We start from the raw sequence: 24425 nt of genomic DNA, 5'->3' as shown, positions 1-24425 counted from the left end.
TGACAAACAATTGCTATTAAAAACCATATCTCAGGTTAATATAGTTCTTTTCCAGATGCACTAAAACCTACTTCACGTCCTCTATCAATGTGCAATTGCCTGCTGTTGCTTTCCACTTTCTCAACGAACCACGTAATTCATAGTTCTACCTCTGATGGTAGCCCTGCTGGCCAGCTTACAACTTCCAGTTCCACTCTTTTGAATTGAGTAGAACTGAATTCTTTACCATATATGCTCTGTTGCAATATTCTCATGAGATAATCCCCAGCAAACTTCATGGAAAACTTATTGAGGTTCCCAAATATGTACATTTTAATCTTTGCAGAGTCTGAACACTTGAAGTTAACCTCTAGCATCAATACCACATTCAGACAACTTCCGGAACTCACCCAGGTCTAGATATTAGCGTCATAACTATGTTTCTGAGCTTTCCTTTCTAAAAGTCATGTTCTATTCCCTGGTGCCCCTCAAGTAGGAGAGCTGATCCTATTTTGAGAGAGTTGATCCATGTTTCTCGGTCTCAGCACCATCAACATTTAGAATCAATGGTTCTTTGCACATTTGTACATTGTAGGGTGCTCAGCATTATTGCTGTCTGCCATTCACTAGAGATTAGGAGCAGCCCCTGCCTTTTATCCTGACTTTGCTAAATATTTCCTGGGGAGCAAATTGTTCCAACTTAAAAAAAAATGACCAAGTTGGTATAAAATAATATTCGGCATTTTTTTAAAGTAGAGTAGGTCAAAAAATAATAAGATAAATTGAATTGTAATTGACAACATTAAATGAGAAACCTGAATTATTTAAGTTTTTCTTTGTGTGTGTGTGTGTGTGTGTGTGTGTGTGTGTGTGAGCTTTAATCCTCCTCTATTCACAGGGGTTTCTAGTTCTAAGTAGTGACTAAAAATGTACTTGCTCTGACCATGCTTGACCAAGAGGAAAGGGATTTTGAGCCTTGAGGTGGATGTGGGCAGGAAGAGTAACCTGGAGGATCTAAAGACAAAATAATAATTTGGTTGGTGATGGTTGATACCATGCTTTCTGAATTGAATGAACCCTGACCATGAGGCAATTTTGTCACTCCTTATGTCCTCGGGGGAGTGGGGTGTCCAGAAACAGCCAACATAAAGGGAGCATGCTGTGTAGAAGAGTCTTAAAATCTTGTTATAATGTGGCTCATGGTCACATTAGCAGAGTGCATTATTTCTGAATGGATTGATTTTACTCAAAAGGTACCCTCTTGCATTATAGTTGGAGAGTTTTCAGATCGTCAACCATGGATAGAACGGAAAAGAGATGCAGTTATGTGTAAGCTGAACTAGGAGTAGATCTGCTTGGCCAATAGATCTCTCCTTTTCCTGGAGAACTAACAGGCAAATAGCCTACCACGCCAGCAAGCTTGCTGGCCATCGACTGGATTTAGGAATCTAGCATGCCACAAAAGCAAGTTGGGCCAAAGCCGTCAATTAAGTGGAGAAATTATGTACTAGGATCTCAGAGATCCAGCTCTTTTGGTGGTTAGCTGGGTCCCAGTGCCCTTTGACATCAGAATATAGTACAAGAACCAGCTGTGGTAAAGAGTTCCACAAAACCTGCAATTCTTCAGTGCTTCATACCGTCCAGGCAGTATGAAGATTAGACTAAGATTTTATTTGGTAATTTCCCCTTCCTAGCTCACCTAAATTCTGACTCCAGTTCCTTTGTGGTCTCAACTGGAAAGGCGCAGGTTCTGTGCTAGCGCCATCTAGAATTCATGCTGCTGAAAATTAAAAATAGCTGTCACGCATCGTCTCATAATGTATTAAACCTGCACAAAGACCATCTAACAAGTCACAATTTAAACAAAATGAAGGCTTTGAGGATCAAAGGGGTCTGTACACAGAAGCACGTATAGCAGATGAAAATTTACAACAAAGGACATTGCACGCGCAAAGCAAGAGAGTTCCGAGGTGATGGTCATATCAGTTTATCTTATAACGACAGGACACATAGACTTTAAACCCACTTGAGCATTAGCTTGTGTGTAATTAGGAGTCTGTCACCACCGTTTCTTAGCACAAGAGTCAGCAGCGTTTTAGGAGCTGCTTGCGATGAATTGTGAGTCTATTAAATTTTTCTATTTCTCTCCGTGCTTTTCTTTTCCTTTTTTTTCTCTAACCACAAAACACCCTAAAGATCATTTCTCTAATGCATTGCTCTGTCAAATCTGTATAAACAAGTATAAATGTTAAAAAAGTAAAGAATACTAATCAAGAGACACAAGGCACACACTGCTTAATAAATCTTGCCTTCAATTTATTTGTCTAGTATTACAATGGCAGAGGAGATATCAATTAATATAGGCAAAGAGGACCCATAATTTATAATTAACTGGCAAGTGGTTTCTAGCAAACAGCAGCACCGAGTCTAATAGCCGGTAGAAAAATAACTAGTGTTGATTTGTCCCTCGGCAAATTAATAGAGTGCTTAGCAATGACAGGGTTACATAAAACTGCTAAATAAATAATCATCAGTGAGTTCGAGTGAAGCAGATCTTTAACAAGCTTAATCTGAACCTCTTGACATCTGTAGACTATGAGGAGATTAAATGGTAAGAAAGAGAAGACACGGAGTGCACACTGTAAGTCCGCTCTACCACTGTACGAGATCATGTTCTTATGTAATGAGAAATAAAGAAACATTTTTATTGCAAAATTACATTGAGAAATGATTTTCATTATAATTAGAGGGAAATTATAAAAGATATATCATGAAAACGCTGGACTGGAATTCACCAGATGCGAATTTCACTACATCTCTTAACAATGAAAACACATCATTTTTGTCAGCCTTGATATATTTTTGCTCATTTGCTTCACTTTTATTGCTCACCTCTGTTCATGCCAGACATCCCTGCTCATATGTCACCGCAGCCACGGCTATGAAGCTTATTTTGGGTTGTTGTGGTCCTACAATAGAAGAAAATGAAGGAAGGTTTGATACGTCACCAGTTCCCTGGTCTCTCCTGCCATTCTCAGCCATGCATGTGGACCCTAAAGTTTTGTCATGGATGTTTTATGATGCATGGTTTGTATGTCGCACTGTTTACCATGCTGTGAATGAGCAGATTTCTATAATGCCTTGAGTTTCTCTCTTTTAAATGACCTTTATTTCTAGGTGTGTTAACATTAGCATCCCACCTAATTATTCTCACTCCACTTGCTTTCTGCAGTGAATTCAACCATACCTTTCAATGATGCCCATACTTAAGATTCTCACTGAATGAGGAGATGCCGCAAATCTTAAATAGAAACTTGGTGTCCAGTGTAATAAGCATGCATTCTCACAGGTTCATATGAGGTAACTGATATGATATCATATGAGTAGATGATGGCTTATTCTGTGTAGTGCTGCTATAACCAATTGCCTGACTCTGAGCAGTCTATAACGAAAAGAAATTTATTTATTTATTTTACAGTTGTAGAGACCCAGAAGTTCAAAATCAGTCAGAGTCAGTGCAGCGGGGAATGCTCTGTCTCTGTATTGGCAGCTTGAATGCTTAGTTCTTTAGAAAGAATAAAAGTCTGCGTTCATTCAGGACAGAGGGATTAAAAGGGGGGGAAAGGGATAATACACTGTGTGAAACCTCATTTACAAATGCTTTAACCTCCTTCTACCTCCTATGGGACAGGAGTGTTCATGACCTGCACTCTCCACCTCTCACTAATGCTGTTCTTATGATTAAGTGACCTTGAATACTGGGAAGGACAAAAGCATCCAAACCATTTTCCTCTACAGTGTGGCCCTAGGAAGTCACACAAACATCAAACCATTGTTCTCTACAGTGTGGCCCTCGGAAGTCAGGAGCCTCACCAAGCCACAAGACTTTGATGCATAGGGCACAACCATTCTATGGTCTTTGGCTTTTTAACTGGCAAGTCCCTTGGTTCTGGAAACATCCCTCCTTAGGATTTCACAGTTAGGCTTGTGTCTTTGTGCTTCTTATTGCCCCAATCAGGTCAATTGAATCTGTGTGCTTCCCCCCCCCCCCTCCACACAAAACTATGATGAGCTAATTATGGGAGTGAGTCCGGTTGAACCACCAGAGTCTTAGAGAGGAAGTGGGGCACAGAAAAGAAGATCCAAGTGACTCTACTGGAGGACTTGATGAATTACTGCTGGCTTTGAAGATGCAGAAAGGGGCTTCAGTTCTCATGTTAACCCTCGAGTAACAACCGTGAGAGCTGGCAGACCCTGAGTCTGATGCTGTGTATGTCAGCCTTTACTGTGTGGAGTAACTTACAGCCAAGGGCTCTGGTAGAGACTTCAAATTACCTGGCAATGAGCATGCCCTAGTTATTCGAGTTCCTGCTTTTCTGCACTTCAGTTCACATTTCCAGCAGGCCTTGGCACAGCTCACCCTTAATACTCTATAAGAACTTTATGATTGCTTCTTAGTCCTCTGGTTACCATCAAGTGCACTGTAAGAACTTGGTGCTAACATTTTAGAGACAGTCACGCTGGGCTCAAAGGGCTAATGAGATCGTCTTTTACTAAGTTTTTCAAACTTAATCAATGAGATTTCCTATTTTTCTTTTCATGCCCTGCGTCCTCCAAGCCCACTAAGCACTTCCCTCTGCCCTTTCAGCTACCCTCCTAAGGACGACTCACCAAGATTTCCCTTCCTTCCTGTCTCCTCCCACCACCATGTCTCTTTGAGGCTTTCTCATCTGTTACATGGAATTTTGCAATAGCTGTAGAGAAAGGAGGAATAATGGTCTCTTAAAAGTATCCAAGTCCCAACCCCAGGATGCTGTGTTGACATGGCAGTGGGGTGGGGGGTAAGTTAGAGAAGGGACCGAGGTCACTGAGCCTCTGAAGATATGGGAGTAACAGACCACGGGAGTCTTTTAAAAAGGAAGAGGAGGAGGAAGGTTTGTGACCGGGAGAAGGATTTGATGCATCGTTGCTGGCTTTGATGACTGAAGAAGGGACCTAATTCAAGGAATGCTTCTAGGAGTTGGCGTGACAAAGATTTTCTCTGGAGTCTCCAGAAGGAAAGCTCTGCTGCCCATATTTTAACCTCACGATCTCTCTCTGTCAGATTCCCAAGGCAAGGGCTCTTCCACTGCTAGCTCCAAACCACCTGGCTGAGTTTCTGTCTGAAGAACTGAAATTAGAGGCTTGCCTCCCTTCCGCCGTCAGGATCCTCCATGTGTGTTAAGGCAGCAATAGAAAAAGAAAGCAGCTCTCTAGCTCTGTTCCCCTTCAGCTTCCTTCTCTGGGTTTTGACTCCCATGCTTTCCCAAGACGGTCTTTCATGATAAGGATTTGGTTACAACACCCTCCAATGCCACAGCCTCTCATGGTTTTCCATGGTGACTAGAATCCAATGGCGCTGCTGTGTCAGGGCACACGTGGCTCAGGGTCTCTATCCTGTTTCCATTGGGTCTTGCCTTTGTCCCTCCCTCCCTCTCCTCTTCCTCATTATGCAAACATAGCTTCTACACTCAATACAACCTTAACTTAACCACTGGTTCTGGAGTATAGCATAGATCTTATTGTCTGCCGCATGCCTGTTTACATTGGTAGTTCATGAGGTGTGCTGATTTTCCTCAACTTATCCCAGTGTACTCACCACGAGCTATGATCTCCATTCTTCAGGGCTCAGCTGATGGGTACAGGCAAGGCTATTCTCATATTATCTACTTCATTGATTTTTTCTGTGATATTTTCCATTTCCTTCCTTCTGTTTAATTCATTTTTTAATGTGACTGTTGTTCTTGTTTCTTATGGATGAAGCTCTGCTTTATTGATTTGGATGTTTCTTCTTTTCTTAATACAGGAATTTTCTGTTAATATGCCTTTTTCCCAATCCATGGGCTGCTCTACTGAGTCCCACTGGTTTTGATATATTGTTGTTTTCATTTTTATTCAGCTCAGATGGCTTTCAGTTTCTTTTTATTTTCTTAACTTATGGTTTATTTAGAATTCTATTAAAATTTCCAAATATTTGAGAACTGATCATAAATCTTACTGTTTTCATTTTTCAACTTAATTTTGCTGTATTAAAAAACCTTTTTCTGAGGCTTGAGTTCTTTTAAATTTATAGGCACATATTTTGTGTTGTGGGTTATGAGCTATCTTGCTGGTTGGTGTTTATTTGAAAAGAATATGTATTCTCAGGTGTTTAGAATATTTTTCTCTGTGTATAAAATAGGTCAAAACCATTATGCTCTGACTGATTGTTTTTCTGTCAGTTATTGAGAAAGGGTTACTGAAGTTTTACACTCTTCTCTCTCTCTAAATATCCTGCAAATCTTCATATATTTTGAAGGTCTTTTGTTAAGTGCATGAATATTTAGAAAATCCATACTGTCCTCTTTATGAACTGTTAATATTCTTTGCCCCAGCACCCACACATGTGCTTTGATAGCAATGTAATTACGCAGGCTATATTTTGGTTACCATCAGTGGGATTGGGGGTAGGGCTCAGGTTTTCACTATGTAGTCTAGACATGCCTTAGTTACTCCAACCTCTTGCTCTGCCTCTCCTGTGCTGGGATGCCTGTATCACCATGATTGACTTAGAGTGATAAATCTTTCTCTTTTTTTTTGACTGTGTGTCTGCCAACCTTTGGCATTACAAGCTTATCTAGTAAGTACAGATTATTTTTAACTCTCTTAATAATTACTTGTTATAGGTATGGCTATATTGCTTAAAATGTTCAATTCCAAAGGACATTACTTTTAAGGATCTTGAGAGACTTCAGAAGAGTGCTTGATCCAAGCCCTGGGTGTCTTTTCCTCATGGAACAAGGATTCCAGCATCTTCCTCATCATGTTTTGAACATTGTGAAGTCTCCCAGTCCTGCTGGCAAAAGCAGTCTCCTAATACTGTCTAGCTACCTGGCAGGGTTTTTTTTTTTCCAAGTCTTTGGGTATTTCTCAGTTTCACAGTGTCTCAGGCAACTGTGCTGGTGAGAATTCAAGTTAACTCCAGGACTCTCTGACAACTACATTGCTTCTCTTTCTGCTCAACTCTCCGTGCTGTTGCCCTCTAGCACCCCAACTCTATGTCCTTAGCTAAGGGTATGGTTGAGTTTGGCCTGTTCTCCACCCTGGAGACCCATAGAGCTCCTGCAAGAGTGACGGAGGGGCTCATTCATTATTTCCTGCTCCTTGAAGACCACTGCCCTTAGTTGTCTGATGCACAAGTGTCTTAGAAAATCTTATGTCACCTGGTCTTTAGAGTTCTTGTTTTGCGTTTTGTTTAAGTAGCAGTTAATGTGGACATGTTGCCCTCCCTCTACTGAAGAGCAAAGACAAGCTTTCAGCCCTACTGTTCATTTAAGAGCTTCTTACCAAAAACAGAAATCTTGGGACCTAATTCTAAATTCCCTGTTTTGATAAACTCTGATGGAACAGAAGAGTTTTTCCCCTCAGTGATGTCCATGTGTTTTCAGTTGGTGCTCCCTGGCAGAAGTGATGTGTGCAAGAACACTTCTAACTAGCCTGGCCCAAGAGTTCTCAGCCACTCAGCAATGTGACTCTAGTCTGTAGCATTTACTACGGCCCACACTGTATCTGGACCGCCTCCACACAAGGCTCCTATAATAAAAAGTCAAGCCATAAAAATGGCTGTACGTTTTTCTTAGCACACCCATGGCTTTGCTCTCAAAATAAATAGCTAAATCCTAGGCTCCAAAATCCGTATTCAACCAACATCTTGAGGACTTGCTGGAATGTTTTACTGCTCACTTGCAGCACTTATTTACGTCCAGACTTATTTCTTTTCTTCTTCTTCTCCTTCTTCTTCTTCTTTTTAACAACTAGAGCTCCAAAATTGTTCCTGGCCCTGACTTTATTTCACAGGTTCATTTGCTTTTTTAAACATGTCAGTAAGTTTTGTCTGATGGATCTACAGAGCTAGAATTAAACATTATTAATAAAAGTTCCGACAATTACAAAGTACCACATTAAGTCCTCAGTCCATGTTTTGAAAGGTTCTAGGGCGTTAACATGGAAATGGTTGTCAGGTTTGAGAAAGGAAAAAAATAACTAAATTTTTTTAGCTCACAGAGTTAATGTTTCCTCTCCAGAGTTCCCAGAGCCTGCCTTCACTTTTCTGCCATGCTGCCCCAAGAGAGAGCCAAACTACAGCGGCCATCATGCATGGCTTCTCTGCATGCTTTGTGAGGATTTCAGCTTCCTTACACTTTGGTGCTAGACATTTCTAGATAGCAGCTTGTTTTGTGCTTCTTAGCTGAGTCCTCTTAAGATATATCCCAGCTTCCTTTCTTCTGCTACTGTCCCCTATGACTATATCCCTGGATATAGCCATATATCCATATATCCCTGGGAAGGTGACAGGTTTCACACCCATCCACAAAGGCTTTCATAGTCGTTGTCTCCCTCTGCACCAAGAGCACCACTGCAGGAATGCCTGACCTCTTGTGCCCCACACCATCGACTGATCCCAGCCAACACCTGTGTACCAAAAATCCCCTGCCCTTTGACAAGAGATGGGACGGTATCTCGGAAAACCACAACTGTTATGACCTCTGCTATTGATTTACTGGCCCAGAATAATGTTCTGTGAAATTAATCTCTCTGTTGCAGTCATTGGCTCTAGGTTTCAAAGAACGTAGAACTGGATCTGATTTTTAATAACACATAGAAAGTAGGAACTATCCAGGGATTATGAAGGTAAACAACTCTATGGAACTAAGGCCTGTGTAGACTAAAGAGCCACTGTAGAGCTACTGGGCAGTATTTCTAGACTGTGAGAGACTGGAGTCCAGTAGTTCCTTCTAAAACAATTGTATCCCATGTTGATGTGAACCATCCTGTTAGCGCACATGTCTTTCTCATGAACTGACTCTTCACAGATCACCACACTTCCCAAAGCCGTGAGTCTTCACTTAAATGTACTTGTAAGGAATGGACACCACTAGTCCTTCAAACATTGCTCAAATGGAACTCATACTCCCCTTCAAATAAATATCTCAGCCAAGTATCCTCTTGGAAGTAATTAGCAGCAAAGTATCAGGAAAAGGATGGAGCCACAAGTCAATGTGGACCAGTTAAACAAGTCATTAGAGGTAGAGTGACTTCTGAGAAAGATAGGAGCTTAGTGGCACTGGGTGTTGTCCCAGGAAAATCTCTCTCTCTCTCTCTCTCTCTCTCTCTCTCTCTCTCTCTCTCTCTCTCTCTCTGTGTGTGTGTGTGTGTGTGTGCATGTGTGTGAAGTGTAAGTCTGTGTGTACCCATTCCAAATATGGTTCACTTAGCTCAGATAGTGTCCCAATAAAGTAGGTCTAAAGCTTTAATTGGACTCATTAAATTTACTCGGGACTACATAGGGAGCTTTCATATATTTTGTATGAAAACCATCTCTTCAAATGAGAGCTAAAGAATCTCCCTTCATAACAGTTTCCGATCTTCTGTGTAAGCCTTTGTGTGATGAGGAGCATCGCCTGAATTGGGAGCAGGGCCCAACGGCTGCCATAAGAACTTGTCTCTGACCACCTTTGTTGGCAGCAACATGATGCTGCCCTGAGGTCAGCCATTGCTAACCTTCTCCGTGGGTTTCATCTCATACTCCCAGGACCTTTAGATGGAGACTTTTAAAGGTGCAGGGTTCTTTTTTTAGTTTTTTTTTATGGACCATTTGTTTATATCTGGTTTGCTAACTGTACGAGCTAGTCTTTGGGAGTCTAACACAGCGAGTGAAACCAAGGTGATTAGAGAAGACGAGAGTCCTTAACTGTTTATAAAAAAACGGAGGCTTTGTTCAAACAGCAGCTTCCGTTTGAACTAATTCTTGTTCTAGTTTTCTCTGATTTCCACCTGTATGCCCTTTTCTGCACTAATGGCACACTCTTGAATATCAGAATATTTTGTGGCACACTTGAAGGAATTAAATTGCATCCACAACTACCGCACAATTCACGGGGCTGCCCTTTATCACCGCACTGCCGTTTGCGTAGTGCCGCTTATTGCCTGGGCTCACTTCATTATGCTCTCAGGAGGCAATGTTCTTCCACATTCTAGAAAATGCTCCCTTTTATTTTGCATTGGCTTAGTGCTACACATAATAATAATAGTAATTTATTTATTTATCTTGAAGAATGCCGCACCTTTCATCTTGAGACAGTGAAATTGTTCCAGTGCACAGGCATAACTCTCATCCTGCTGCAACACAAAATGTGTGTTAATGGAAATTTGGTGGCTCATATTTAATACTTCAGGGTATCTCAGTATATTATCCTCAGCTGAATAATACCATTCGAATACTATTTTGGTAAAACTTTCTGATGGCTAATCCTTGCCAAGATTCCTTGAAAATATGCTCACATTTCTTACCACATATCCTAAGATTTTTCTATATTTTTGGTTTTGATGTGGGGTTTTAAGGGAATGTGTTTATTAACATAAAATTATAATCAGAAAGTTGTTTCAACATATCTTACTTCTCTATGATTGCATATTGTACCTATAAACACATACGATCTAAATCTCAAGAAAGTTGTCAATAAATAAAGTTCTGCGCTACCCAAAATTCCTTTCTAACATGACACATGAACAATTTTCTACGTCACTATTATCCTTTATTTAGAAAAGAACCCTCTTACTTGAGGTCTGTTATAATTTTATTTTCCAATATAAGGACAGAAGTGGTTTATGCATAATCTTTAAATATGGCCCAGTACATCATGACCAGTGTATTTGGATGCTGGAATCTTATCTCTTATAATGAATAACACCAGTATCACAACCTGTGCCACTGTTATCCAAGCCAACAGATGAAGAAGCTGAGATTTCTCCATTTTCCCTTTCACTTCAAAGGTGGTCTATCCATATCTCCTGGATGCTCTAACCCTCTGCATTTTTTTATTATTGCCATAATCTATTGCTGGTGTCCAATAGGAGGTCTGGGTGTTGGGCACTCAAGAGGATAGGGGAGGTTTTCCTGCACAGTCCATCAGGGCTGAAGGTGTCACCAAGGTGCTGGCTATAGTGCATAGTCAGTCATAGAAACAAGCTCCCTCAGCTGTGCTGGAAAAAAAAGTTAAGTGTATCTAAAATCTTTTTGAGCACATGCAAAATGATGGGATGGGGAGGAAAGGAAAAAAGAGGGAAGAGGAGAGGAGAGGAGAGGAGAAGAGAGGAGAGGAGAGGAGAGGAGAGGCGAGGAGGAGAGAGGAGAGAAAGGGAAGGGAGGGGAGGGAGGGGAGCAGAAGGGGAAGAAGGGCAGAGGAGGCAAGGAGAACTGTGCCAAACACAGCACCTCTTGACTTGAGATGGACTTAGGAGGTCATCAAGGCAGGGGACTGGTGGGAACCATGTGCTACCATCTGTTCTTTCCTGAATCCAATCCACTCCCACTGTGACTCCGAGCGCAACACTTAAACAAAAATATGATTGCAAGTCAAAGAGAATGAAGATAAACGAGGGGCTACTAAGGGTGGGGAAGGAAGAAGAGACAGTGAGGAAGGGGTTAAGGAAGAGCTAGGGGGGAATGTAATTGCTGCAATTATATACCAAGATACAGTGCTTAATAGAACCTGTTGAACAGTTAAAATGAGCTACTTTACAAAATGGTATTGGGTTGGAGCCGTAGGTCAGAAGTTAGAACACTTGCTCTTGCAAATGACCTCAGATTACTTTCCAAAACTTAAACTGGCCACCTCACAAGTGCCTGTATCTCTAGATTCTGGGGGTCTGAGGCCTGATTATGGTTTCTGAGGGCACCTGTACCTATCTCTCTCTCTCTTTCTCTCTCTCTCTCTCTCTCTCTCTCTCTCTCTCTCTCTGTCACACTCAGCCCCCCCCCAATGCATGCATACATGTGTGCACAGAAATTGAATATCTCACTGTGTATTGGTTGTTTAACAGTGTGTTTCTACCAAACTCTCTTCTTCTTTCTAGATGGATGAAATCTCTCAGAGAACCATGTGTACTGCACCTTGACATTCGACTCCGCTGCAGTAGTCTGGAAAGGAGTGTCTCTTACAGAAATACCAAAGCATGCTGCCCACTGGTAAAGGTGGAGTGGAAAAATGACATGGTCCCTTTGGGTCCTTGCCCAAGACATCATGCCTCCCTGGCATGCACACTGACCAGAGGTGGCATTGCCTGGACCTCAGCTCCAATTCCACAAATGCAGACCTTTTGGTATTGTCTTGGGGTCTCTAGCTTCAAAACACAGTGTTACAGATTTTACTATGTCTCCTTTCTAAGCCTTTTTCCCTTGGCATGGGTATTCTGCTTACCCCACTGGTGACTCCCCTTGCCCCCGCTGTCTCTCAGGCCTTGAATGCTGATGTGTGCTGGAAATGAAGGCGCTCTCGCAGCCCCTGTTGACACTGGTCTAAGATCTCTGTCTGAGGTACTATCAGGGAATTCGCAGGGCATTCATCAAAATCAAGCTGATGCAAGCGTGAGTAGTCACAGAAAGAACCCTTTTATGCTGAAAACTGCTGAAGGCTGGAAAGGGGCTAATTTATTTAAATTATCCCTCGACGTGTCAAGTCCCACATTTTCTGGAAGGAGCTGACAAGGGTGGGTTAAAGAAAGTTTTCTCAAATTTATAAATACATTAGTGGTGGTGGAAAGTGAACCTGGGAAATCGGAGTAACAGAAAAGCAATCACCATCAATGCCGATGCCGATGGAGGAAAATACAGTTTTCTTCTATTAAGCTTTTAAATGTCAGCAAATGGCAGTTTAGTAGATCATTTGCTAATAATGATTAAATTTCTCATTAAAATGTTTCCTTCATTATTCTTCAGGTATAAATGTGTAATTCAATGATTGTTACATCAATTACACTTAAAAAGCTCATTAAAATACTGAAATATTATCTCATAGAGTACTTTAAGAGTACTGTACTAATTATAAAAGAAATAAACTCTTATAATAGCACCATTTGAACTGATGCCTTATAAATTCTTAATGTAAAGCTAACATGTAAAGTTTAAATCAAATATATAGATCCAATAAAACAAAACCTTTTTAATCTTGTTTTACCTTCAGAAGGGCTCTGATTATTGTAATTAAATAATGCATGATATAATAAAGATCTAGACTGTGTGATTATTTCAGTGGCAATTGAATGTTGGTGCTTTTTATTTATGCAAGCAATGCATCACAGGCAATATGTATCAAACATTAAACTATTAATACTATTACACCTACGCTGCCAAACCCATAAAAAGAAACTCTGCGGCATGGCTCTGCTGATGATCCGTGGACAGTTCGGGATCCTTCTGAAATTTTAATGTCAGGTCTGTTGGGTTGTGCTGATTTTGCTGAGAAATAATGTGTCCAGGGTTCACTGTTGTGACTTTTATTCTTGTGTGTGAAAAGTCTGGTTATGGTTAGCTCAGCTCCACTAACCAGTAGCATTTGTCTCTGCTCACATTTCTCCATTCTCCTTCAGTTGTCTTCTCAAGGTAAAAAGGGATATGGGGTTTGTCGTTGGTTTGTTTTTAGGGCATTCATATTCCGAGGGTCTTTCTCTAATATTCTCATTTATGAGGTCTCACAGTTCTTTTAAGCATTCAAATTTGTTTCTTTTTTGTTTTTTTAAAACAGAGTTAAGGGTTAGAGAAGTTTCCCATATAACTCTTTTATTGTTGACCCCAGTCAGATGACTGATCATAGGTCTCTGAGCCCATTCTGAAGCCCCTAAGGCAGTGGTTCTCAACCTTCCTAACACTGCAACCCTTTAATACAGTTCCTCGTGTTGTGGTGACCCGCCCCCCCAACTAAAACATTATTTCATTGCTACTTCATAACTGTAACTTTGCTACTGTTATGAATCGCAATGTAGATATCTGAGATGCAGGACATCTGATATGAGACCCCTGTGAAAGGGTCATTCAACCCCCAAAGAGATGAGAGCGGCAGGTTGAGAACTGCTGTCCTAACGACAGTGGATGACAGTATGTCCCTGCCGTGTGTACACCTGCCGTGTGTACACCTGGAGTTCAGTGTTCCATGGCTGGAGAAATGAACGAGTTTGTCTTTGTTCTGTGCACAAAGGAGTAAATTTATACATAATCACTGTCTCAAAAGTGTAGCCTTAGACCCAGACTTTCTGATTATTTAGCTAATGACAGACTCAGCCACCTACCCTGGCTAAATCAGATGTTTGGTGTTATCCCATCTGGCAACGGTTATTACAGAAGGATGGGGAAAGGTGGGGGTGGTCGCAGTAAAAGGAATGAAGGGGTAACAACCACACAGCTCCCTTCCTTTTCCTTCCCTTCCCCGCCTTTTTCTTTTCCTTTTTCCTTCTTGTTCTGTTAGAGAGAGACTCACCGTTTAATGTAGGCTGTTCTCTAACTCATATCCTCCTGCCTCAGCCTCCTGAGTGCTGGAATTACAGCCATGCGTCAGTCAGCATGCCCAGCTCTTTTCCACTTTCATATTCCATGGGACAGGCTCCTGCAGCCCCAAGAGGAAAAAGGGTTGCACAGCCGCCATGCCCCTTGGCCAAAGCTCAGATCCAAGGTGGGATCTGAGGGGAATGGTATCATTGTCAGACCTTCCACTCAGCCATGGTTGTCTGGGAGACCTGATAAACATTCTGGTCCCTAAGCAAAAGCTGCTTGACAATCTTTGCTTTCCAAAGAGGTATCACATAGAACATGGGAGCTCCGGAAGAAACGAGAAGTGTTGAGCCTATAACAGGATGTACACACTGCAGCAATTTAATTGCATTTAAAGACCCCAGAGTTGTCCTCAAGAGCAACGGCCGTGCGAGCCTCTTCGCCTGTCCTTCCAATGACTGTCGCTTCCCTTTTAGCAATGTCAAGTGTATTTGCTCCCTCTTTCCCTATATGAATAAGTAGTCATGGCTGGAGACTATACAACACAGTTGATCATCATGAATGTCTATAAGATGTCATATTTATGTTCTTCCGCTTAGCTTAAATCTTACTCGGGTTCTAATAGCAAACAATCCAGTCACCACGGCTGGCACGGTAAAGCATCTGCTCCGTTCAGATAAATAAGACCAATGCGTTTGAAGGGCAAAGTTGGAATCCCAGTGGTCTGCCATTGGATTTGGAGATGTAGGTCTCCTGCCTCGTAAATAAAAAATAAAGGTGAAAGGATCATTTGCTAATTGATTAATTATCTTGTAAATGAATCTAGGACCTGTGGAGTGGTCTCTAGGCATGCGCAGAAGGCCTCTATGCTTTCTTTGCCCTGTTGGGTTTGTTAGTACTGGTGGTGACAGTGCCCTGCCTTCTCAGAGCTGAAGTCTGTCACTCAGGGCTGAGGCCAAGGCAGGAAAAGGAAGTACTTGTCTTTTTCTCAGCACTTGTGAACACCCCTTGCCAGAGACAGGTTTGGGTGGTTGCACATTTGTTTGTATAAATGCATACAGAGAGGAACAAATTCCCTTTTCTTCCAAGCACCCCATTAAGTTCAGACTTGTGTGCGGAGCAGAGGACGGTTTTCCTTTTGCCTTTCTTTTTCCGTTGTAAAATGAGCAGAGTCGGGCAGAATCACAATCTTTTATGGACTCAAAGTGCCAAGGATTAAAGATCAGAGAAAGGAGGATTCGCAGAGTGCAAACGCTGGTGGGGTTGCAGAGCCTTGATAACCGCCTAAGAGCCGATAATTAACATTCCTGCTTGGAGGCGAGGCCCGCTGGCCTTGCTGAGTTGCACCCAGGGCGCTGCTTCCCTCCCTGCGTGGAAGGAGCTGATTTAGTCCGGAAGGTGACAGTCCTGGCTCTTGGTTGGCGGAATCTTCGCATCTTTCCCGGTGCCCCGTTCTGCCTTTACCACAGAGACTGTCCATCAGGTTTGTTATGTATGCAGGCTGAGTGAGCCCGCGGGGGTTACTAGTTATTTACACTCTTTTTCAAGCTTTGGAGCTGTTATAATCATTTGCTGTCAACTTTGTGCTGACACTGAATTTTATTTTGTGGGTTTTTTTTTTTTTTTATGCTCGGTTTGGGTCTAAAATACTGGCATCCGTACCCTACACTGTAATTCCATGGGTGACTGAACTGAACGCTGGAGTCCTGTATTTCTAACACAGTCTTGGAATCCTTCTACATATGGAAATTTCAAGATTGGTTGATTGTGGACAACACACTCGTGGCTTTGCATTTTTAGCCTGGTGGTGGCCTTCCACAGTGAGCCATGTGCCTTGCACTATTCCGTTATAAGTTATCTGTAAGTACACTTATGAAGTTGCTGCAGACAAATTTTCCCCCTACAAATCCAAGATTGATTCTCAGTGGCTTCTTTTCTCTAAGTCCCTTTGAAAATGGCAGGCCCTGTGATGTTCCCCATTTAATCATATTACGTCCCTTCCTGTCTGTGTGAGCTCCTGTAGATGCCCAAAATGCATACTTGAGTCACACCAAACTGGAAGCAATGTCCTAGGTGGTATGAATGACAAGGGACAGATAAAGGCCTTGGGGCAAGGCCATCAGATGGATATGAATGATAGGCTTTTAGGAGTTATCAAGGGACATTTGCATGCTCGAACCTACACTCCCCCTCCCAGTCACGCAGGGAATTAACTCCATCCTTCACTTCTGAGCAACATTCTTTCCATTAAGCCCAGGGTTCTTAAAGCTTGAACGACAGCGCACAGTATGGTTTTTCCATATTTAACATGTGCTGTGTTCCCAGGTACCAGCCCGGTCTCCAATGGGGAAGTTTCATGGACTTCAGTGCCGAAAACGAACAAAGCACAGAAGGATATGACCCCGTTCTTAACTGGACTTGAGATGGAGCTGGTCAAGGAGCGCATGTGCTTGGCCAGAGTAATAAAGTAGACAAATAATTACCGAGCAAATCAAATACACTTACACCTCAGATGATTTGGAAATATTATCTATAATCGGGCACTTCTGTGCTGGGAGGAAAGGTTAATAAAGTAATTTAAAAAAGATTGTGTGGAGTATTATAGAATCAGAAGAGGACTGGCGATCATAATTGTTAATCTCCTGAAACACCAGTTCTGAATTACACAAAGCAGGTATTTCCGCACACATTCTTATTGTGTGCTCGACTTCTTACGATATTAGCTTGCTTAATTATCCTTTATGAAAATCTTGCTTTAGATTGTTTGGGGTATAAAAAAAACATTGATATGATTATTCCAATTGACCTGAAGTGTGGCTGTCAATCTTAAAATATGTAAGGGAGACGAGTATCTTTGAATATTACTTGTCTTTATATGTTTGTTAGAAGAGCAATGCTGGAGTGAGTACAACAGTGGTGTATTTTGGCTGTGCACACTCCTGTCCGTCATGGCACTTGTATTTGGGTAGGGGTAGTGTAACTTCTGCAGTCTGACCTGCTGCCCTGGGAGGGAGGGAGCAATCCCGAGCTGGCAGGTGGTCCTTTGCTGTCTTTCAGATAAAGTTAGGGTGTGTGGTTTTAGGATGCATACGAGAAAACATCTGTTTACATCCTAAGTCTTGAAAAGACGTTTCAGTTCCTGTTTCTTATGCCGAAGAATTAATTTCACGTAGAAGGAAATCGGGAGGGTGAGAACATAGCAGACACGGGCCCCAGCTCCACGCCTCAGCAGCCGGGCCCCAGAACACAGTGATAACCATGCGGATGTCGTGGGAGTCACAAGTCACAACGCCCATCTCGGAGGAATTTTGAAGACTGTGGGCAAGAGTCATGTGATTAGTTGACAAATGCACCCAATAGAAAAATGAAATTTAAAATAATACTTTGTCCAGTGAATTTTCTGTCACAGGCATTTGTAATTTATGAGTACTTAGGTCTTTTGGGGACATGTATTTATTTGTGTTCCCAGTGTGTGTGTTGGGGGTGCGCACGTGAGCTACAGGAGAAAACCGGAGGGCATCGGACAGCCAGCAGGAGTTAGTTCTCTGTCTGCTCCTACCGTGGGAGTCAGGATGCCAGGCTGATGCAAGTGTCTTTACCCTCTGACCCATCTTCACTGCTAGTATTTTAAGCTTTTCATGTTCAATACTTCAGCTCTCTCACTTCCAGTTGAGCCCATGCTGGCTAGTAGCTTTCCAATGTAGGTAAATTATATTTTGCTTTTGCTCCCCCCACCCTCCCCGCCACTTTTGTTTGACCTGCGTCTCTTTTGGGCAGTCTCTGCATTTTCGTTGTCAATTCCCAACATCTCAAATAGGAGATGGAACCCACCTCCTATTTTCATAAATTCACTTTGTCCTCGGCTTTCCTGAACGCCTGCATATGTGACTGTGTTGCCAATGAAAACAAACCCTGTGTTAAACCTAGGGAGCCGTGATCACATCTTTAAGCCATTCCCTTGCTCCTCTGTGGACTTGGCCCCTAACCACCCCCTTTCCTCTTTGTGAATGATGTGTTCTTGACCGGCTTCCCCTTCCATTTCCCACCCACTTCATCCTGCCTGGAGAAGATGTGCCGTGGGCTCTGCCTAAGACCCCGCCCTCTTCTCGCCACACCTTGTGTGGGCTCCATCTACTCTAGTATTTGCGAAGAACCTCACTACTGCTTCACCTGCAGGCTGGGCTTGTAGGACTCTGGACCCAAGTCCCTCATAAGGACAAACATGCAATCTTTTTCTGCCTCTGTTAGAGTTCTACAGAAGACAGGCATCACTAGGGCTGTGAGAGAGACCAGATTTGAGAAAACCAGCGGTCTCTCTGTCTTTTCTTCTGGTGAAGCTGTACCTTCATCTCTGCAGACTGAAACATGTCCAAAGCTGTTCTCTTTGTAAGATTTCGGTTGAGGACAGAGCAAACTTCGTAGCATACTGGCACTATCTGCCGGAATCACCTGCTAAATGTCGTTTCTTATAACAAGGAGGGTTTAGAAGGAGGCTTCTGCCCTTACCCACCAATTGGCAGGATGGTTTGGAGACGGTGGCTATGACATTCACTCCAAGAATATTAGTAGGACTTTTGGGAAGGCTAAATAAACTCAAGTGTCCATTAGTTGTTTTGCAGGCGCAGGTTTTCCCTTTTATATCGAGCAGTACTCAGGGCTCTTACCGCTAACACTGGCAAAGTTCATCCAGCCAGTCTTTTTAAAGACGCTGGTCCAAGACAATAGAGTTTATGCTTTAAATGAAATTAATACTTAAAGTATAGACACGAATGGTAAAAATACCAGAAGGCACTGGGATCTTCACGTGGGATCCTGGCTCATCAAACTCTGGCAAGGTTCTGTACGTTTCCTGGGCACTCACCCTCGCATGGCTTGACAGAAGCCCCCAGAATCACAGTTGCCGCTCATTTGTCCTTGGGAGCACAGCATCCTCAGAAGCTGGCAGCTGAAATGCATCCTCTCCCTCTCTCCTCTGGAATGAATACCAGATCCCGGGGAAAGCTGCGTGATTTTTCTCACAGTAACTGTGGGCACAGAGTGGACTGTGAGGTGGCAGGTGCCCAGGAAGGACGAGCTGTAGTCCGTGAGGTAAACGTCAGTGAACAAGAGCTCAGCTTTGGAAGTCAGTTCCTCCTTTCCCAGGCCCTTTGTGCTTCTGTTATGGGTCTAATGCTGTTTTCTTCTGCCTGATTGAAGCTGTAGGACATGACTCTCTCAGATAACTAGCTGGCTAGAACAGAAAGTCAACAGGCATTATTTGTTAGCCGTGATGTTTTCCTTCAACCTTGTTTTCAAATAAAAGTTCCAGTTGTGGTGTGGCTCTACCTGGAGGAGTCCAGAGAACCAGACGATGAGGTCCAGGACTCCAAATAAGAAACCCCAGCTTCTCTTCCTTCTGTGTCACCCTTCCTCCCCCTCCCTCCATCCTTCTGGCCCCCCCTCCTACTTCCTTTCTCCACTCCCCTTTCCCCTTTTCTTCCTTTCTTTCTTTCCTCCTGTTTCAGACATGCTATGAATTGTTTATATTTGCTATGATGACCTGAAATTATTTGCTGCATTTCCTGACTTATAACATTTATGTCAGTTACTTCACTTCTCAGCGTTTGTCTTGTAATGCCATGCAATGTTAGACTGTTCCTGCAAGCGTTGGAATCATAAAAACACATACTGAGAACACTTGGAAGGAAACAGAAAAAGGCAATAGCATCACCATTGCATGTCTTTATGTAAAGAAGGTCAGAGTGTGATAGCCAATGACTCTTTCTCTTTAAACAGGGTAAAAGAATTTCATACTGTGAGTATTTGGGACCTAACATGAATAGGTTAGAAAAGTAATATAGTCACAGTAATTACTTTCATATGGCAAAGTATTTCAGTCAGCAATGACTAGCAATAAAACAAAATGATCACCTTTGGTATATCCATTACAAAAACAATTGTCTAAAATAAGAATGGTTAAAATACTTGGTAGAATATAAAGCTTTGATACAAGAGGGCCCTCTCTCTGTACACACACACTTACAGGGACACACACACACTTCCCTCAAGCCTCACGGACTATGTTAACAGCAATTTACTTGAAATGTAGAGGTTTTTATAGGGGAAAATACCCCAATTAAGGATTTATAAATAAATATACTATTAGAACCACTATCTTCTATAAAAAATGAGTTTTCTTTTAGCTTTTAAGGTTTATAGAAATCACTTATCTGCCCCTTAAAAGATTCCTATTCTTTTTCTCCTCTCTTTTTATAAATATAGTGAATGTGGAACATCATTAATCCAGTCGTAATATCATCTGATAGTAGCTAATCCCTTCTTAGGCATAGCTTCTCCTGGACCTTTGGAATATAGAAATGTGCTTTACTCTTCGGCATTTTCTTTAAACGCCATTCTATGCTTAATGCCTAATTGCCTCCCTAAAAAACCACCAAGCAAAACGAACACTGCCTTCAACTTCCTTCCTTGGGAATCTTAGGAGGGTGGTTCTACAGCCCATTATTTCGTCTGCTAAGGTCATGGATGAAGGGCAGCCCGGTGCCTGTGGTTTGGCTGTGGCTATCGGCTCTGACAGGATGATGCAGCCCACTCTGAGATCCTAATCGGTTAGAAAAAGTCTATTAAGTTTGAGCCCTTAAGCTGTCTCTGCCAAATCAGGGATACCAAAGTTACATTTGTTTTTGCGATGACCATTCATTTTGGTCAAATGAAGAAATTGCTCATGTGCATTCCGTGGCTCCAGGGACAAAATCGGAGAATGTCATGTATCTCTTAGCCTCCCTGCCTTTTCAGAGATATTATTGAGAAGATGCTTCAGAAAAAAAAATCATTTCTGTTGGAGCTGTTTATAAGTCACCTTGATCGTCAGAGGGAGGAGCTGAAAGCGAGTGAGACAAACCGGGTTCGTTGCCAGTTTGGAAGGCTGATGCGTTGAAGTGCGTGGAATAAAGCATGTAAGGGGTCTGACTCTTTTAGCGGAAGGCCTGGGTTCAGGATTTTCATCTCTGAAACCTTCCGTCTGGCCAAATTAGTAAAGACCTGCATCTTCTTTCTTAGATCCTCGATCATAGCTGTACCACTTTTTTCCTTCGGTTTTGGGAAAAGAGTTCCTGGGGTGGGCGGTACTGTCATCCAGGGCAGACACAATGGCGGAATTAATTTCAGTTTCCATTTTTTAAAAAGTGTTGGTTGTGTAGATGGCCATTTATGGTGTCTCCTTGTGATATACATGCTGTTAATGTGAACTTGCTTCCTAGGAACAAATGTTAAGAAATTTAAGTAGGTCATCCAACAGGTGCAGCATCTCATCTGAGTAGGCCAGCAAAACTTCTGTGTGCCTATGGGAGTGGGACTGAGCATCCCACTCCACAGAAAATATTACCGAGGCCTGAAATGAACAAGAAACTATCAAGATAGCCGGTAGCAGAGATATTACGAAAATCAATCTGACTTTACACAAAAATACTTTTCTCACCAACTCTTCACCCAAAGATTGGCCTTCTCTGTGAGACCCATTTTTTTAAATTGTTCATTATTCCAACAATAAGAATATGCATACAATAGTAGCTACTGTGTGTATCAAAGCACGCAGTGGGGAACTGGCAATATTGTCAATAAATAGTGAGAAAACTCAAAACTTACACACAATAGAATGAAATCAGACTCCTACACAACATTGTCCTCAAAGTTCAACTCAAATGAGTTTAAAGACTAATGGAATGCCTACAACTTTAAAAGTTCTGAAAGGAAACACGGGAAGCTTCTTGACATTGGACCTCACTGTTTCTGATGAGACCCTGAAAGCAGAGGTAACAAAAGCAGAAACCGACAAGTGGAATGGCATTGAACTACAAAGCCTGTCTGCAGCGCAGGGAACAATAGCCAGAGTGGAAAGACAATGTGCAGCATGTGAGAAGATATTTGCAACCCATCTATACGATAAGGGGTTAATATCCAAAATACATGAGAAACTTGAACAGTTCCACAGCATTAAAGACGACAGCCCAATTAAAAATGGCAAAGGGCCTGAGCAGATATATCTCAAAAGAAGACATGCAGATGACTGGGGGCAATGTAAAAAAATTGCAAAAAATTCCCACCATCATTAATCATTAGAAAAATGCAAATCAGTATCACAATGAAAGCCATCCCAAACCTATTAGAATTTCTACCAGCAAATGGCAGAAGGGGAAGAAGTGTGGTTAGAGAAGTAGAGAAAACAACACTCTTGATTGTTGATGAGACTACACATTGGTACATCCATTATGGAAAACAATGTTATCCCCTCAAAATTTACACTAAGAACTACTTCTGACCAAGCAATCTTATGCCTTGGTTTATATCCAAAGGAAGTAAAATCAGTCTCTCAAGAGTTCTCTGCAATCTTCTGTTCATTCCCGATAATTCACACAATCAAGGTGTGTGCAGTGGGGAGAGTGGTGGGCATTGAATTTCCAAAGGTGAAGAAAATATGACATGTGCTTAGAAACACACTAAGTATAATCATATTTAGCTTGACAAAATGATATCCTGTCTGGGAGCTGGGAGATGGTGCAGCAGTTAAGAGTACTTGCTCTTCTCACAGAGGACCCAACTTCAGTTCCCAGCACTCACAAGGCAGTTCATAAACATCTGTAACTCCAGGTCCAGAGAATCTGATTTCATCTTCTGACCTCATTCAGCAGCAGGATTGCACCTGGTGCGTATACATGCATGTAGGTAAGCACTCATATCCACAAAATAAATAGAAAATATGGCTTTTAAGTATCCTGTGATTTTGAAAGTGTAGGTGAACTTGGATGGCATTATAATTGAAGTAAACCACCCACGGAATGATGAAAACTACATAAAAATGGAATCCACGAAAGTTTAGCTGATAGGAAAGCAGAGACTAGAATATTGTTAAGATGCATGGGCGACGTAGAGAACTGGTCAGAGAATGCAAAATTTCATCTACAAAATATGAACAAATTCTGAAAAAAATCAGTGTTCTGTGTGGTGAGTCTACATAGTACTTATGTGCTTAAATTCAAAAGAATAAATCCTATTTTAACACACACATCACACACACACCCTCCAAGTAACAGGGTAAGGTAGTGTTATTTAGCTGGATTTGGGGGACACATCTCACAGTGTTCTTCTCTGATCATTGCTTTGACCACCATATAGTAAGGTACCATTGACAAATGCAAATTATGTGTCTGCATGAGTGTGTGTTTGCATGTGTGTAACGTGTGATGACTATGTTAATACATGTCAGCCAATCCAAATTAATGAGTTGTGGACAGGCAAGACACCTGCAGAAGTTCAGTTTTGGTGATGTCTAGTTTACTGACTTGTAAAACAATTGAGGCAGCTGTTTATTCTATCCAGGAGTCTGTTGTAAATATCAACTGTGCAGAGGAGCATACAATGCTGTGCACTAATGGCGGCACATTATTACGGCTTTGTGAAAGACGAGCGGCTACCAATCTCTCCAAACTGGGGGAACAGGGTGCATGTGTGATAGACAGCTCTCAAGTCCAAAGTTCCACCAAAGGAAAGAAAGGATATGCAGGAATTATACAGAAAATAATACATTTTCTAAGATTGCATTGTGAGAACTGGGAAAGTATAAAAATTATGGTATTTCAAATTGGCATACTATTATGTTGCAGTACAGCTAGCAGACAGATGTAAAAATAAAGTACAGATGTACCATTTTTTTAGTCAAATCTTATATATGGAAATCTAGATTTAAAGAAAGATTGGTTATAGGGTCATTATTTGCTTTACAAAGCAATTTGCCATAAGGTTCTTTTAAAAGAATACGTCCCTAGTATCTTTAATATAATATTTCATTTTCTGAAAAAAATCACACAACTTTACAAGAACTCATTTCATGCATAAAATGAAGTACATATGTTGAAGACTCAGAGAGAAAGCTAAGGTAAGAGAGAAAGAGAACACTGGTGGTTAGGAATAAATCAGGTAATAAATTGGCAAAGGAACTTGCACTGAAACTTTATGTTTTAAGTAGTTGTCAGTTTAATGATATATATCTAGGATATCTCTGTGTGTACATTAGCGTGGGCGCGCGCACGCGCGTGCGCGCGCACACCCACAC

At 41.8% G+C, this 24425-nt stretch overlaps 1 long non-coding RNA gene across 5 annotated transcripts in view; it reads left to right on the top strand.

Annotated features, from left to right (window-relative positions):
* The window catches only part of LOC125401168 (uncharacterized), a 478609-nt gene extending 465521 nt beyond the window's left edge, over positions 1-13088 (top strand). For all 5 annotated transcript variants that reach the window (XR_015738615.1, XR_015738617.1, XR_015738616.1 and 2 more), the window contains one exon: positions 11914-13088. This is a non-coding gene — a long non-coding RNA (uncharacterized LOC125401168). The remainder of the gene's footprint in view (positions 1-11913) is intronic.
* Positions 13089-24425: the final 11337 nt, after the last annotated feature.

Source organism: Myodes glareolus, chromosome 8 (genome assembly GCF_982192425.1).
Source record: "Myodes glareolus chromosome 8, mMyoGla1.1, whole genome shotgun sequence".
In the NCBI taxonomy this organism is placed as follows: domain Eukaryota; kingdom Metazoa; phylum Chordata; class Mammalia; order Rodentia; family Cricetidae; genus Myodes; species Myodes glareolus.
This window is presented reverse-complemented; position numbering and strand designations above follow the sequence as displayed.